This window comes from Lepeophtheirus salmonis, chromosome 8 (assembly GCF_016086655.4).
Source record: "Lepeophtheirus salmonis chromosome 8, UVic_Lsal_1.4, whole genome shotgun sequence".
Classification (NCBI taxonomy): Eukaryota; Metazoa; Arthropoda; class Copepoda; order Siphonostomatoida; family Caligidae; genus Lepeophtheirus; species Lepeophtheirus salmonis.
Window position 1 is genome coordinate 3,081,246 of NC_052138.2, and position 17,468 is coordinate 3,098,713.

Consider the following 17,468-nt stretch of genomic DNA (forward strand, 5'->3'; position numbering starts at 1 on the left):
CCATTCATTCTCCACTGTAGCCTCTAGGGAATACACAATCCCACGTGAGGTAGTACAGGTCATGTTGTCTTCAAATCACTTTTGAGTTATTTAGGCATAGTGGCTTCCAGGCTTCCTCTCAGGTCTTTTGCTGTCGTTTCTTCAGGTTTTTAATTCTAGTAATGATACCCTTGGAGCAGGGAACGATGCCGGAGATCTCATTTCAACCAATTCCTATGTCACGAAGCGCTGTCACACGTTTTATTTGAGCCCAAAATCTTAGTTATACTTTATCTGAGTAAGAAATTAGTCTCACAAGAATTATTTTAGACAATTCCATTTTTGGAGGGGGGAGGTTGAGAAAAGAAATTCCTGCAATACAGAAGAGAACCTTCTACATTTAAAATAACATATAAAATACTATAATTATATTTAAATTCGTGTATATTTATTTTATTATGTATTTTTAAAACAATTTACCCCAAAGATGGGCAATAATGCTTACTTTAGTGGGGAAAATTAAGGAAGACTAAGTATATGCAACAACCATTTTTGCTTTCCCAATTTTTAAATGTATTTTTCTATTAGAAGCATTTCAACTCTAAGTCTCCATCATTGGTCCTGCATTTTTTTTTAAAGTAATTTTATTTTCGTGGGACACCTTTTTAACTGTGCACAGGCATGATTGTTAGTAATGGAAATGGCGTGTATTTTTGGCCCAAAAGATACCAAAAATCAAAATGGTAGTCCTCAAAATTAAAATATGTTTTTGGAGGGTAGCAGCTTAGCTGCTATGAAGTTTCATTAAATCAGCTACAATCAACTGTGACGAGAGGAGATAAGAATGAAATAAACATGGACATTGTCAATAATAATTACTCCTATTTCGATCCTCAATTCTACTTCGAGTCCAACAAGGACTTATAATTATAAATTTTTGTGGGTCACCTATCGTGTTGTGTGTGTAACGGAGGGTACGTTGAATACTGACCACTTACTAATTCAATAATTAATGAAGGTTGAGTAATTCAAATTAATTCATATTTCGATATATTAGAGTATAAACAAATTAGTTACAAAAAAAAATAAACTTGAGCTTTCTACCTTACGTACAAGTCGAGAAAATGACACTTGAACGTGATTGACAAATTCCCATTTCCGCACTCCAAGCAGTTGGGCGTCTACAGAACCATAGTTTACGCCGTCAGATGAAGAAGGGCTTAATTAAAAAGGCCAAAATGGACCTGGAGGAGTTTAAGAAAACAGTTTAGGACAATCTGCTCAAGTCCATGAGACCCTTGTAAGAGATTCTGGGGTTTCACACCAGACTATCCAGAAAAGTAATGGCGGCTGCATTAATGATTCAGAGAGCTCAGACCCACATCTATTTCTGGTATTTATTTTGTTAAAATTCTATTATTCATTAATAAATTATATCTATTTGAAGTTTAAAGTTTTAAAGAAATTCTGATTTTAATGGACCACTCGGTATACTCAGAATTACAATAGAGGAAATGGTAGTAAATGATAATTGACATCCTACGTCATCTGAGTTCACTTTTTATTTATACACGTTATGAAAATGTGTGTGAGTCCCCCCTCTCCTGCTCCCATTCATTACCAAAGTGTATGTATACAAACGTCATATATAGATGACATTATATTTTCTGTCGACTTGATTTATTATCCCTCAAAGATCTTCTTTATATAATAATAAAATTTCTTTATTAATAAATCAAAAAGACCCTTGCGTTTTTTTCTTGCTTCCTTTGTATGAACCCCTGCTTTGTGGACGACATTTGATTTTAGAAGGAAGGCAGGACGTTAAGAGGAACTTATTCACCCCAGGTCATAGAAGGGATTATTATATAAATTTATATATTAAATTATCCATAAATAACTCCTAAGCAGTGTTGGATCACTCCAGAGACTGATTGTCTAATTAGTTTTTTTTACTCTCCCTCATGTATTATTGTTATTTCAGCACAACATCGCCAAAATGACCACCATTAAAATCTTCAACTGCACTAGGTTTGGCCTTTAAAGTTTTTTATTAACACATTTTTAGGGCATGATTTCGTTTCAAAGTCATATTTCAAGGTAAAATAATTACATATGTGATCGTTAAAGTTAGTCACAATAGATGAAAAATATTCCATTATTCAATAGATAAATTCCACTATGCAACAACATGAATGTCTTGGAGCGCCCACGGGCTGAAAACCACATTTATTATTATATATATATTATCAAGTTTTAGAGTATAACTACGATTCTGTATCATATTTCGAAATGAAATAACTGTACGTACTACCCTTTTTAAGTGTATGGGTGTATACTACAAACGCTTTTTGGAGAGTATTACGCTTGGCAGTTCAGTCTTGAATTATAGTGCGTCGACTATGGAGGTCTCTAAGGAAGGAATTCGCCATATTTTATAGATCTATTACGTCGAAGGGAAAAACTCGTAGGAAGCGAGCAAGAAAATTTGCCTCTTATCCAAGCCGATATTCTTTCGGTAGGTAAAATTGATTTAGCTTTCATCTGGCATTTAGTTTTAGTTTTTTTAAATCGGATGATTAGTTTAGGAGAAAATCCAGTTAAAATATATATATTGGGCATCTTATTATTTAAAAAAAAGAAATTTTGGCTATCCTACATTATTATAGCAATGCTTTCAATAAAATATTACTAAGCAATATTATAGGTATACAGTATTGAATAAAATACTATTTAGGATTTTAACATTACGAAATATATATGTAATTCATTTTAAATATTGTGAAGAAATAATTTGACAGTGATAGTTTGGGAGTAGTTAAGAGATACATTGTCTTATTTTGGTAATTAAAAAATGATTTTGGGCCTTTTTTCTACCTATTTTTGGAGGAAATCGAAAATTTCCAGAGAGTTATTCAAACTCCCACGAAATATTATGAGCACGCTTACACGTAGTTACTCAATAAATAGATGTTCTCTCTTCAATAATGATAAATAATAATTAAGAAATGGAGTTTGAACAAATCATATGACGTTATGAAAATCCCGTCTATTTTTTTTGTTCAACCGTTTTTTGAAGAATGAATTTTCTTTTCCTCAGATTTTGTCTTTATTCTTTAGTTCCTGAGTAGGGGACTTCATTTTCTACTACATTCAATTATCTTCAAAACCTAATTGAGTATTCGTGTGTTCTCATAAAAGTCGGAGAGTAACCTTGAGGATTTGTTGTGGAGTTATAATTATAAGTCCTTGTTGAACTCAGAGTAGAATTGAGGATCGACATCGGAGTATTTCTGGTTTATTTCCTTCTCCACCTCCTATCTTCTAACAGCTGATTTCAGCTGATCTAATGAAACGTTATGACATCCCAGCTTATCTCATCCACAATTCAAACTGTCAGGGCAACCAGGCTGACTTTGGTATCTTTTTGCAACATGCCCAAAATACATACAATTTTCATCCCTATATATGATGTACAACAGGGAGCACTAGAACAGTCTAATCTGTATATACGCTCGATACTACATGCAAAACCAATGAGATATGAGAAAACTATGACAACATTCTTATTTCGTTGATTAAAAATGCCTTTTTTTCATTGAATCATACGTACAGATGAACTTTGTTTTTTTTTTCTTCAATACATATAGCTATTTAACACCTTAGTCTTTCAATTTGTAGTTCCTTACATGTATCGCTCAATTCTTGCGTCTTTAATAAGTGCCTCCAAAGAATTAATCAGAATAATCTTTGTTTACAAATGAAAATATGGAGCAATCTAGAAAATATCGGGCTAAGTTGGATTACGATATGTCGTGTTTGGGCCAGTTTGCAGACTTTTGGACCAAAATATGAGAATTTGTAAGTGGTACATTTAAAAATAATCAATAGTGTCCAAAATTACATATTCTGAGATCATTTATTAGTTTAAACCTGAGGGTCTGGAGGGCAATAAAGTTAATATAATAACGGCGATAATTCTATTCGGCGTGTCATTAAAAAAGAAAAAAGTACTCCTATAGCTAGGTCCATAGGGAGTGCTTTATTAAATGTAAAGAGTTACCTAGCTAAGAATATAACTGTAGGAGAACCCGTGGTTGCAGAGGAAATTCGTGCTATTTTATTCGGCGGTGGCAAAATATTGAACGTTCGAGTTGAAAATCCTAGGGTGATCGAAGGTGCTTAAGACTGGGCCTCTGGTATCATTAGATATCTTTTATCAAACGCATCAAAACATTTTTAGACTTTGCAAAAGATACTCAAACTTTTTAGAAAGAGAAAAATAAAAAAATACCTAGTTGTTTGTTTAAAATCAAATTTGCTATGAACATTACGTTTTTATTCTATTGATTTTGCATACAAATGTTTTTAGTTCAGATATATGAATATTTTATATTTATAGGCTTTAATTTGGGGAAGAAATTTTAAACTATAATGTTCAATTATATTTTTGTAAATGCATCTTTACCAGAAAATTTTAGATGATTTTAATTTTAATAAATTATTTGCTGTCTAAATGAAGGTTTAAAAACAAAAAAAATGTCAACCTCAGCTTATTTTTCATGGGGTGTCAAATCGAAAATTGCGTCATCAATTGGCTGTAAGGTAATTATTTTACATAAGATATAAATGTCTGACTGGAAGGTTCCGGCTACGGGCTTTCGGATCTAGCCTGAATCCACCTCTTTACAAATGTAAATAATTGATTATAGCAGACTCAATTTTGGGAAAACCATTTCCTTTTCTGCTGAGAGCAACATAATATATAATTACTTTTCCTTTCAAAGCAGGAAATGGTACATTTCTTGTTAGAACGTAGCCAAGGCTTTACTTAATAATACCTTATAAATGAATCATTATAATCAATAATATATGTATTTAGTTATTAAGAGGTTATCTGATCTTAATCCCATGTATACCTATATTGTATATTGTTCGTACAATGAATGTATATTGTTGCTCTATGAAGAAATTAAAGAAACCTTTTCGTAGCTCTGATACCTAAATTACATGCCTAATTAAAAAGCCATTAAATGATTAACACCCATGTTTGAAAAACAATAATAGTTTATATCATTGCTGAATATATATATATATATTATTATTATTATTTTTTTCCTTTTTTTTTTGGGGAGGCTTGGTTTTTTGGAAAAAAATTAAAATATTAAATTGTTTTGGAAAAAAAATTTCAAAAAAACTTCAAATATAAATTTTAATTTGAAAAATTTCAAAAATTAAATTTTATATATAAGTTATATTTAGAAAAAATTTTAATATATTAAATTTCAAATATAAGTTTTATTTAGAAAAAATTCAAAAATCCATAGTTATTTACAGAAAATTGTTTTTTTTGGAGAAAAAAGTTGAAAAATTAAATTAAATTAAATTTCAAGTATTAAACTTTTTGGGAAAAAAATGAAAGATTAAATTTTTTAGTAAAAAGGCAAAGTTCCTTAATTTGGAGGGCTACATCCCCTCGAGACATCCCCTTGGGACGCCCCTAATAACAGGATGTGCGGGTATACTTATTTAAAAAAACTGAAAATGAACGTGTCCACCCTCAAAAAAATCCTCAGCGTTACTCTAGTCTTTCACGTACTAGTGATAACTTTATACCTATTTTTCTCTTTTCAAGAATAAAATAATAAGAACATTAGTAAATAAAAAGTCATCTTTAGACTGCAATTACAAAAAGAGGGCGATCTCCCATTTTTAAATAAACTAGAGTAGCTCCTGGAGCATCAATAAACCCACTTAATATCCCAAAATGCACCCCAGCTCTTTCGTTGTGAAGTATTGGGTTAAAATGCAGTTTAAACTCTACCGCCTCCACAGAACTAGGCACCAAGGAACCATTCTAATATGCATTATACACCCCACCCCACAGGTTGTGTAGTTGAACTCCTGGTTCCGAGTCAAGTAAAATTTATAGGCGGCCGCTCCCTGAGCATCAAGAAACCCACCTAATATCTCAAAATACCTCTAATGTTACACAGCTGAAGTACTGGTCCTCAAGAAAGTTTAATCTACACCCCCCTCCCTGCATTTCTAGGCACCAAGAACCGCTTCTAATATGCTGAAATACACCCCCCACCGACAGGTTTTGTATATGAGGCAAGTTAAATTCTTCAACTGACACAGCCCTGAGCATAAAAGAACCCTTGTAATATGCAAAATACTCACTGGCCCTCAGGTTGTACAGGTAATATCCTAAAATATTCTATTTAAAGGTCGTTATGGCCTTGAAAACAAAAAAAAAGTGTTATCAAACCCGTTTTTGGACCCTTAAGAGCCTACAAAAAAAAGTTCACCAAACTCCATTCATTACTCCAGGACAAACCTAAACACACACAATCACATTCACATTTAATATATAGATGTATTTCAATTGTCTATGCCCAACACACTTGGAGGTACAAATTTGGCCGGCATAGAGGTATGTGAAAATTGACTTCAATGAAAAGACACTACAAAGTTGAGTTCTCCTTAACAATCAATTACCAAACAGAACAGGGCATACTTGGCTTACATTGGATGATGATATGAACACTTCGTTTAAAGAAAGCATTGAAATAAATTTCAAAAGGAACGAAATTACTTTTTCTCCAACCTAATATAATACATTAATAATATAAATGTGTGTCATTGATACAAGACATAAAAAAAGCAATATATATGTATTTCATTCTTAAGTCCTCACTTTGTATCAAGTTTCTTTATTTATATAAAAACAAAAAAAAACAGAGATAACGAGAATCAAGAAAGGGATAAACAAAGGAACACAAAATACCAGGTACAATCATAAGAATATATATAACATTAAAAAGTTAAGAGCACAGCAAAGTTCTCAACAGGAATAATAATTAGCTACATACATAGATATGTTAACTACTGTTTAAAAAATAATTCCTATGGTGATGGAATGACTAATTTGTATATATATATAAAATAGAGTTAATGTGTGTATGGTTTTGGCCTTTCGAATTTAGTTAGGCTAAGACGGTTGTCCCGGTTTTTAGGAGGTCATATAAGTCTTTTGGAGATCAAAGAGACTAGAATGGGGGTTGAGTTATAAATCAAAAAGTAACTGGCGTCTCAAAAAACAACTATACGATTAAATACATTTTCGAAATATATTCAAAATAAAATAAAAAAGTTATGGGCAAAATAAGAGTCCGTGAAAAATGCATTTTTTTTTCAGATGCAAAAAAAAAAAACGGATTTCAATGGAATATTGGATTCGTAGAATAAATAAAGTTTGCAGAAATTTGTCGTTAAATTCGTTTGCATATAAATTTGACACTTGAGAACTGAAATATTTATCAATGTCTGAAAAATTTTCTCTTTTTCCCATCAAACGTTAATTTTCAATTTGTAATAAAGGAATGCCTCAAAACGATGCATTTTAGACATATTAATATAAACCTCAACATTTTATGACAATTTTTTTGCAATATTTGCAAAAATGAACCAGTTATCGAGGGGTATTTTTTCGATGGCATTATTCTCTATAATTTTTTTTTTTTTTTGCAAGTACAAAAAAACTATTGGTAGCTTTGGGTTCTTCTTCAGAATGCAAATAAATACTATTTACTACTTTCTTTTGCAAAAATAGTGCAAAATAGTTTTTTGTAATTTTCTTTGCACATTTCGATTTCGCAATTTTTTTGACAAAAATAGAAGATGGACTTCTCATATAGACAATTTTTTTAAAAATGTATATGATATAGGCCCCATATTATAATGCTCTCCCGTACCTAAGAGGTCTAAACATTGGGAAGAAAAGACATTGATCACTGTCAATGTGATTTCCCGCTCCTTCCTTTGCCCAAGTAACGCCGGATTACCTTTGGTAGTATCTTATAATATAAATATACATATACGGTTCTCAAAAGATTGCCCAGTCGAATGAAATAACCGGGGACATTGTATTAGTTTGCCTGCGCGTTATACTTTCGCTTTCTATCTTGAAGTTGGAGACTGAAACAGCAGAAAGTAGAAATTCAACTACATCATGATCTCCTCCGACCTCATTCCATAGTCCCCGGATTGACTTCGAGCCCCTCCGACATACTGCATAATAGACAAACTCACAACTCTCTCCACATAATGAGACCTTCCATCTACTTTCATGATCCTTCAAATGGAGTGCTAATGGTCCAATTTAAATAATAATGACAACAGTTTAAAAAAAGAGAATTCTTTCAAAAAGAACGCACGAGTTAAAAAATCACGTTATTTTCATCTCTAGTGGCAGACTAGTTTCAGTCCTTATTTATCTTAGAACCTGTCCTATTAGTCCATGGGACCGGTCCTTAGGAGGACTGTCTGTATTAGAACTGATAAAAAAAAGTACAGTTGAGTGACGTCATCAAGGACCAAACATAATAAGTTTTAGGACTGATACGCAGGATTGAACTGGACGGGATTGCAGTCTTCAGTCCTGATTAAGGACTGACAAAACACTATTAAAATACATTCAGGTTTTTAGTGCTTCTCAAACACAGAAAATCATTTCTGGGTGCAAATACTACAGGGCCCCTTAGGTCCTCTTACGTTCCCTACCCCTGTTTATCCTATCCATCTTGACGCCAAAGCTATTGTGGTTTTTACAATTCATTTTTCCCTCTACAAACATTCAGTGCACCCATTTTTCTTTTCATTATCGATATATAACTCTTTTGTAAAACAACTGGCTTTTATACAGAGTTTTATTAAATGTTAAGTATTACAGCCCACAGTTTTTGACTATGCGAAAGATTGTGGAACCCTCAGTCTTCCTTAAGGAGTTCAGTGGCACCAAGAGATACACCTATGTACCAAAGACAGAATTTAACATTCCCCACCCTCCAGAGTCACTTGTTATAAGGTAGAGAACATGGCTTGAGGCAGCCTTCTACCTCTTCCAAAACTTCTTCATCGTTAAGTAATTTATTCAGCAAATGCCTGATGACAAGAGCAAGGCTATTTAGGAGTCCAAGAAGCTTTTTGATGATGCCTTTCTTGCCCAAAACCTCGCCTTAATAAAGTAGACTTCAAAGTCCTAAACGAGAGCATCACTCGGCTTGAGGAAATATTGCTTCTTTTCCAGATCTTGTCCGTCATTAAGAAGGACCGTGAGAGCCTGACCATCCCCAAGTTTGTCCACAAGCTAGAAGAGGTTCTCAAGAAAAATCCAGTATTTGAAAAAAATGATAAATATTCGTGTAGATGTATCTGGTCAGAATAATGTGTCTGGCGTGAAGGAGAATCCCAACATCATAGCAAGCTTCAACTGCACCCCATAACATCCGTCTACTGTAAAATAATCTTTTGTATATTCAAGGACCTTCTCAAAAATAAGAAGAACAGGCTAACAACGGATTTTTATTTGCATATTTGGGTCCATTTTTATGCATTATTTGGACATAACCATCTGAAGATGGGACAGATCGGGGAATCAATCCCAGGGGCGTCCGAAAAAATTTCAAAAATCCATAGCTATTTAGAGAAATTTAAATTTAAAAAAAAATTAAATTAAATTACAAATATTACATTTTCTAGTAAAAAGGAAACATTCCCCCCTCCCCAACCCCTGTGGATGCTCCTGAATCTCTATAAATGAAGTAGAATCGCAGGCAATTTTCTAAAGACAAATATCCGCGCACGACATTATGCATATACAATAGAAGTTGTTAGACGGTATCCTTCGGACGACCACAAGTCTGCCAATTAAGGATAAAATAAACTTATTTGCTATTATTGTACACAATATTCTATTGTATGTAGAAGCAAAGCTGTTATGAATGATGATATTAAAAAGTTGGAGCATAATAAAACTTTTATTGTAAAACCAAGTATTTTTGATTGTACATCATTTGGAGGCTGGAATTTTTAGTCCAAGCATTTATTATCAAATAAATAAAAATAAAAATTGGGAAAATCCAATTAATAAAAAAGATGGAAGCGCAAATCTCGTCATTAGACGATGTCATTTGAGAATCTTTTCTCCCATAAATCACCAAGTAGTTTGCATTATTTAATCACCATCCTTTATAAAAGCAGATTTTTAGCATGTTGTGCTTCAACACCTTGCATCATTACTGATTATGAATATTTTGTCCTAAATAATTGGTCAATTTTTATGCCTCCTCATCTGGCAAAAAGCAAACAACATTTATATGATACTTATCAAAATTCTTTAGGGATCAACTACGTTCAAAATGAAGTTTCCTGTACATCTGAGACAAAATCATTTCTTATAAATAATTCAATGACTTCACCTCAGCAGTTTTGACTAAATTGGATACTGTTGTGAGGCACACGGACTATTTCACGGATATTCCAGGATTTTCTTAAGATGTTTTTTTTTTGTGTGTATGTTTTTTAGTGTGAAATTTGACCGACTGTTCTAATCAAGAACGATCATGAAGGCTCTTCCTCTTTTTTAAACGTTTACGAAAAATTGTCAACCGTGGAGGGACTGATCCTCAGCTGTTCAAGGATGTCGTGAGGTCTATTGTGGGTGCGAATCAAAGTAACAACTTGTCACCTTTATACCTTCATGGTTCTTTTTTCTAACTCGGCTAAAAATATACTTGAAGCTAAATGAACAAGTTTTGTTTTTATAGAAGAAATAACCTCATAGAAGACATCTAAATAATTCAAGAGTGCAATTAAATAAGCGTTAAAAGACTTCTTAAATACCTATATTCATATATATATATATATATTCATTTTTACATATAAATCTGAGAGATTGTGAATAAAATGTTTTTAGAAAAACAGAAAAAGGATGAGACTGTACTCAATTGGAAATGAGCAAATTTAAAAAAAAATATTCTCCAGAAGGTGGTGTTTTAATTAAGGTTTCAGGTAACATCTCAAGCGATTTTCCTATATTTGTGTTGTTTTTCTTGTGCATTGTTTTGATTTGATCAAAATCAGACGAAAAATATGAGTGAACAAGAATCAAAAAGGCAAAGGGTTTCGAATCTTCTCGATGCGGATGTTGATCTAAAAATAATTTCAGACATTGCCGGCATGACCGTGAGGACAATCTGGAACATCAGGGTGGCCAAGAAGGATGGGAAAGGAGTTAAAAGGAAGGCAGGAAGTGGAGAAAATGGTTTGAAGTGAGATTAAACATTTTTCAAGACCCTGGAGGCCAAGAGCAAGGAAGATCCAACAACGCCAATGCGCCGCTTCATGTTCTAAGTGGACGAACTCACCATCAGGAGGGCAGTTCATGATAACGTCGGCCTTCAAAGTTATTTCAGGACTCCAAGACATCTCCTCACCGACAGAGATGCAAAAAAGTCCTTAATTACTTGAAAAGTCATCCGTCGACTGTGAAGATCTTCTCACACCAAAAGATCTTCATAGACGACCAAGTTTTGAACCGTAGAAACGACAAATTTATAGCAGCATCACCTGAGGAAGTCCAAGGCACCTTCAGGACAAAACATCCGGACCAAACAATGTGTTTGGGAGTCGTGGTCTCTGAGGGGAAGAGAATGGATCCCTAGGCCAACTACTGAAAATATCTCTTTGATTCCAAGAATGTGATGGGTGGGATGGATTCTAATAAGCTTTTATTCTACTAATATTTGCTTCCCGACACACAATGATCTTGAGATGAGGGGTGAACTCCGAGCAAAAGTTTACACTGTCCTACAAAATTTTATAGAATTGTGGGATGCTCGAGAGTTGGCGAGAGAACACAAAAGTGACTGAAAGAGCTTTATTACTTTGTGAGTTTTTAGACTAAAACCTCGGTTCAGGAAGGAATTAAACCCGAATTGTCCCTTTAATCTCACCAAAAAAACAACCGGGATCCAATCCCAGGTTGACATACGTAAATCAAATTAAAAATTGCGAAAATGAAATATTTAAAATATAAATGTATTTTTTTCATGTCAAAAATAAAATCTTTGCTGAAGGATTTATTTTCCTTTTAATTTAGATCCCTCTCTGACTAACTGGACCTTATTTCCCTTCAACAGTAAATGTATTTGAATTCTCCTTACCTTTTAGACATTTTAATTATACATATATTAACATTAATAAAAATTATTCTTCGTCAATGTGAGCGAATTTGCTTTTAACGTCGCAGCAGCTGACTTTTCCTTTTTTTAGAGTAAGGCATGAAGTGTGCTTATTCTTCTACCACAGTTATTCAAAACTGGTTTACAAAAAAGAAAAGAAAAATAGCTAATAAATATAAAAGAAGGTCTCCTGCTTCCTCAGCAGCTCTAAGGTCCTTAAAAGCGCAATCAAAGAGTGTGCGTTTTACTTTACTTCTTCTGCTTTTTCCCTCGGAGTTGAAGCTCTCTCCTTTTCTTTTCAATAAATATGAAAGGAAAGAGAGAATAACAGAAGATAAATAGAAATACATAAAATAGGAGATTACTAAAGGTAAAAGGGCTTTCGTAGAAGAACAATTCAATTGTTTTTGTGTCAAAACTAAAAAAGACAAATGAATGATAAATAATCCTACAAATCATACAATAAGAATCTTTCTCCATTTCTTATTGAGTCATGGGTGAGATATGTACACATGTAGTTTATTGAACTCGGGAATAAGGTGGTCCCTTAAGAACGTTTGGTCTAAAGAGTTATTTTCCTTTATTTTTGCATAAATCCTCCCTTAACAACGGGTAATCATAGAAAGGCTGTTCTCCTTCATTTTTTATTCAGTGGCGTCCCAAGGGTAGATCTGGAGGGGCTGTCTTCCCCTCCCCAAATTAAGCAATCTTTTATTATTAATTTGAAAATTAAAAAAAAAAAATTTTTAATTTAATATTTGAATTTAATTACATTTTTCAAATTTTTTTCAAAAAATTTAATTGTCTGTGAATAACTTTAGATTTTTTAAATTTTTCTCCAAAAAATTGTCTCTGAATAACTTTAGATTTTTAAATTTTTCTCCGAAAAATTAAATTTTTGGAAAAAAATTTCGGTTTTTTTTTTAAACAGCTCTGCATTTTCGAAATTTTTTCAGAATAGCAATGGATTTTTGAAAATGGAGGCAATTTTCAGTAGACTGCAAATATTTGGAAATTATCCCTATCACACTTGTTTGGAGCAGATAAGAGATAAATTGGCTTATAAATTGAATTTTCCCACCTTATTTTCTCCTTCTGTAGATACACTTCCAAACTTTAGAATATTGCCAAGTCCTATTTGTAGATACACAAATTTTGTATGAGATCTGGAAGATCCCTTTTGATAATAAGGTGAGACAAAAATTCAAAAATATGGTTCGGATAACCTAGTATTCATTTCTGAAATGACCGTGTCCATAAATGGAATAAAAATGCTCCTCTTGACGTATTCTTTTGGACTTGAAGCAGGAGTGTTGGTCCTATATTTCTGTAATGAAGTCATCCTTAATGAGTTTCTTGAATAACTATTAACTTGAATCTTTATTTCTTTTTTAAGGGAGCCATAGCTTCCCTACTACCCCATCTGCGCCAGCCCCTGAGTTAAATAACATATTTTACTCCACAAAAATATATTCACTTTTTTTTAAAACTAATAGTGTTGGGTTCAAGTCTGAAAATCCTAAAATGGTCGGAGACTAGAGACAAGACAATTCGTTGACCCAAATCTGTTATAAGTAAGCTTGTATTATCTGAAAAGATTTGAGGCCCTACCGGGTTTTAAAAGAGATCTGAGAGATTTATTGCATATTAAAAGCTTATAGTAATGCTTAATCCTAGTTTTTAAAAAAAAAAAGGATCCTATCCATATTCAAGTTAGCATCTCTATTTTTCTTGATTAGTACTTCGAGTGACATCTAGATAAACAATTGTATTGCCAACACTGTTACCTATATTGTATCACGTAGCCTATTTCTCCAAAAAAAAAAAAAAAAAAAAAACACCAAAAAAAAAAGGCCTAAAATCACTTGATAGTTAGTTAATTCTTTCCAACCATGGAACTATTATTCAATATTTGAATAGAATTGGTAACAGCTTAAAATGAAATCATAATAATTCAAGCAATTAACGCTCAGAACATTGATTAGAAGAAAGGGACTGAAACATTGACAGCTGACTACAAAATACACATTATATTTTTGCATTAACAAGGTAACACGGTGCCCATGATTACTCCACAATTAACAAAAAATGTACACTACATTTATTTGTCAGCTGTCAATGTTTTTTCTTCTTTTCTTCTAACCAGTATTCTTAATATTGATTGATTCTATTCGAATTAGGTCTTATTAAGCTTTGAACAATTAGTAACTAGTATTCAATCATATTTCCATAGTTGGAAGAATTAGCAAACTACCAATCGGGATTTCTTTGTATTTATTTCGGAGGAGAGGTTGCGGAATAGAGTATAGGTAAGGACGTGTCCAATGTTTTTATAACAATTATTCTACTAATAATAACGAAAAATTATGTTATAATAGAAATATCATTGGGTTTTTATTGTTTAAGAATACGTAATCAGTAATATCAAAAATGTAATCATTATTCAAATTATATTTTATTTAAGTACGAACTTTGGATCAAATGATCATAAAGTTCGAGACAAGTAATGATCTAATTTTGGTTTTGGATCCGAAAGTTGGGGTACCCGAAATGTATTATAATATTTATGTCTCAAGATACGACATTTGTCTAATTTTTGGTAGAGCGAACAGATTTTGTCTGGACAGGTATTGTAGTAAACTTCGGTCTAGGGAAGAAAAAAAAATTTGCCTTTATTGGTGTTTAGAATAAAATGATTTTAATTTAGAAAATATAAACAAAAAAAATTCTGTCCAGATCGGAAAATATCATCGAAGACGAAACAGCAAAAAATTCAGTTTCGGACCGAGTCTCAACACAATAAACTATCTATATTACTTTGGTCATGTTCAGTACCAATTGGACATTAGCAAACTACAAAAACTACATTATTTGCAAAGTGGTGGTACAGTCTCTAGCTTGCTGTTTAAACCAGGTTATTTTTTGTATGGTGCGTACTGAGATTTTTTTACGCACTTTTGACAGCACCCTCTATGTGAGGAACATTCAATTACATTTTAAATTACAGAGTGGGACTTAAAACTTGAACTATCTTGACTAAGTGACGAAAAACTTGATTTTTATAGAATCAAGAAAATGCAACTCACAATCAATTTCTGATATCTTTAAATACATATATTAATTTATATTTTTAATCAAATATGTCCCCCGTTACAAACAACGATAGCCTCAACATGTCAGTGAATGAACAGATTGGAAGCTCATGATGGCAGCTCGAAACTAATGCAAATTTGGATTAGAGGATTGGATTGGATTATTTTTTGTAGGGGTCCGGACCGAGATGGCAAAAGTTTTAGCAACACCAAAAGTAACACTTTTGATGTTGTTTCGACATTTTAAATATTAGAGACATGGGATAAAAACAAACTTGTTTATTTTAGTTTCAGCTATCGTTTGGTTCCGTAACGAGCAATCCCCGTTAAATATAAAGGGCATTAAATCGTAATTAAATCCTATTACAAGTTTTGGGTTTCCACTCTGTCAATAATATTATCATATAAGGTGTTGTGATATTTTACCACAAGAGGGCGTCACTCTCTCTCGCTTTGTGTACAAACTAATATAAGCCAACAACGCACATCCTCCATTATTTTATTTTATTTTCTGGGATACGAAATTTTTTTATCAGTACATGTCGCAAATGTGCACTTGTTAAATCTGATTTTATAATACAAACAATCACCAAAGAATCGGCTTTTCAGAGTCCATCTTTTATGAGCCACTTTTTGGACTCTCCAGTTTCAAAATATTTTTATTCCTTATGATAATAATTAGCTAAGTAGATGAATAGTTGATATTATTCCGTCAATTAGAGTAAGAAGACTCCATGATAGTTATATCGTTTGTCTCTAAGCATGTTTGGTATCATAATGTTTTGTGGGGAAACCAGATGAAAGTAATAAATGAATAAGTAGTTTACTAGGACACCACAAAAGGAAAGGCTTTAGGAGCCACAAACAACTCGTAAATTAAAATAAGAAATAATATATAGTTTATAGCAATACACTACTTTTTATCATCAAAAGAGCATTTAGTTCCGTCCGCATCTATTCCTTCGAAAGGCTAAAGGTGACCTCATTTGCAGTTTTCCATAAGAAGAAAGGACTGCGAATGAAAGAGGGCATCATACACACCCTGTTATCTTTAATGTATCCCGCAACCTTTCCAAAAAAAAAAAACAGGGGAGAAAAATCGGCAATCAGTTGATGGTGATTACTGATTAGTAGGAATGTCCAAATTATGTTAATAATATTTATTTGTATTTTGGGCTCTTATTTGCAGTTTTGATCTTTATTTGCATTTTCCCCACCATTTTTATGTAAAAAAATATTCAATGATTAAAGTAAAGGGTAGATTGAGTGCGAATATTGGAGGAGGAAGAGAAGAAGAGGAGGAAGGGATGAATCCATTGGCACCATGGATTATAAGGGAAAAGTACTATTTATATGCTTTACAATCCGTTTTTTCTCTATAAAAATAAACGGGCATCCAGCAGAATTTATTTTTAATATATTAACATTCATTCGAAGTGAAAGACCATATTTTTAATTGACCAGTCCTAAGAATGTCTCATTCCTCATGAAGGAGCTCACTGGCACCAAGATTTGTACTTATATGTCCGAAACAAAGTATTGGCTATGCAAGCTTTGCAACTTTAGAGCTCATGCCAAGAGGGAGTGTGTCCTAGAACAGCCTGGACTGGGTTCCAGGCACAAAAAGAATGTATATTTAAGCAACAAGGGCGACAAAGCTGCACAGAAGGTACTCAACGTCATCCCCTCGAACGATAACAGCGATGGCGCCTTCAATACTGACCTAGTGAAGGCCTTCGTCTCTGCTAATGTCTTCCTTTCCAAGATCAACAGCAGGGTGTTATAAGAAATCTTGGAGAAGTACTCTAAGAAGACGATGCCTAGTCGCACCAGATGATATTTCAATGGAACAAGGACCTGCTCGATTGATAATTTTTAATTTTATATTCGTTTTTTACCATAATGTATCCTATTTTACCAGATTTATTTGCATTGCTGGCCTTTTTCTGCATTTAGGAGTTTTTTATTTTCATATTTAGCTACATTATTATGCATTATTATTTGGACATCACAGCTGATTAGTCAATTCCACTTCCCCAGCTATATAATTATGATGAAAATAGTTGGGAATAGGGCATGAGCAAACTATAAATATTAACCCTCATAAATTCACATAATTAAGGCTTAATTAAAATATTTATTATTCTAATAAAATTAGTTTAAGTTTGACTGATGATGACGTCATTGGTAGATATCACTGGGGGTAATAGTAATTTAGTATAAAATTTCTCACGACCTCAGCCTTGGACATATAAAAATTCTATGTGCCCCAGCGTTCACTGACAAAAATATAGCCTGCTATTTGTGGTTAGTGTTCTGAACGTTGATTGGTTGAATTCGTCTTGCTACCTTTCAACAGTTATTGAATAAT

General features: G+C 32.9%; 1 protein-coding gene across 1 annotated transcript in view; it reads right to left on the reverse strand.

The window, feature by feature from the left end:
- Positions 1–12,144, reverse strand: part of LOC121122875 (uncharacterized) — a 60,606-nt gene extending 48,462 nt beyond the window's left edge. The window contains exon 1 of the mRNA XM_071890803.1: positions 11,988–12,144. The gene's annotated coding sequence lies outside the window, so the exon portion shown is untranslated. The remainder of the gene's footprint in view (positions 1–11,987) is intronic.
- Between the last annotated feature and the right edge of the window lie 5,324 nt (positions 12,145–17,468).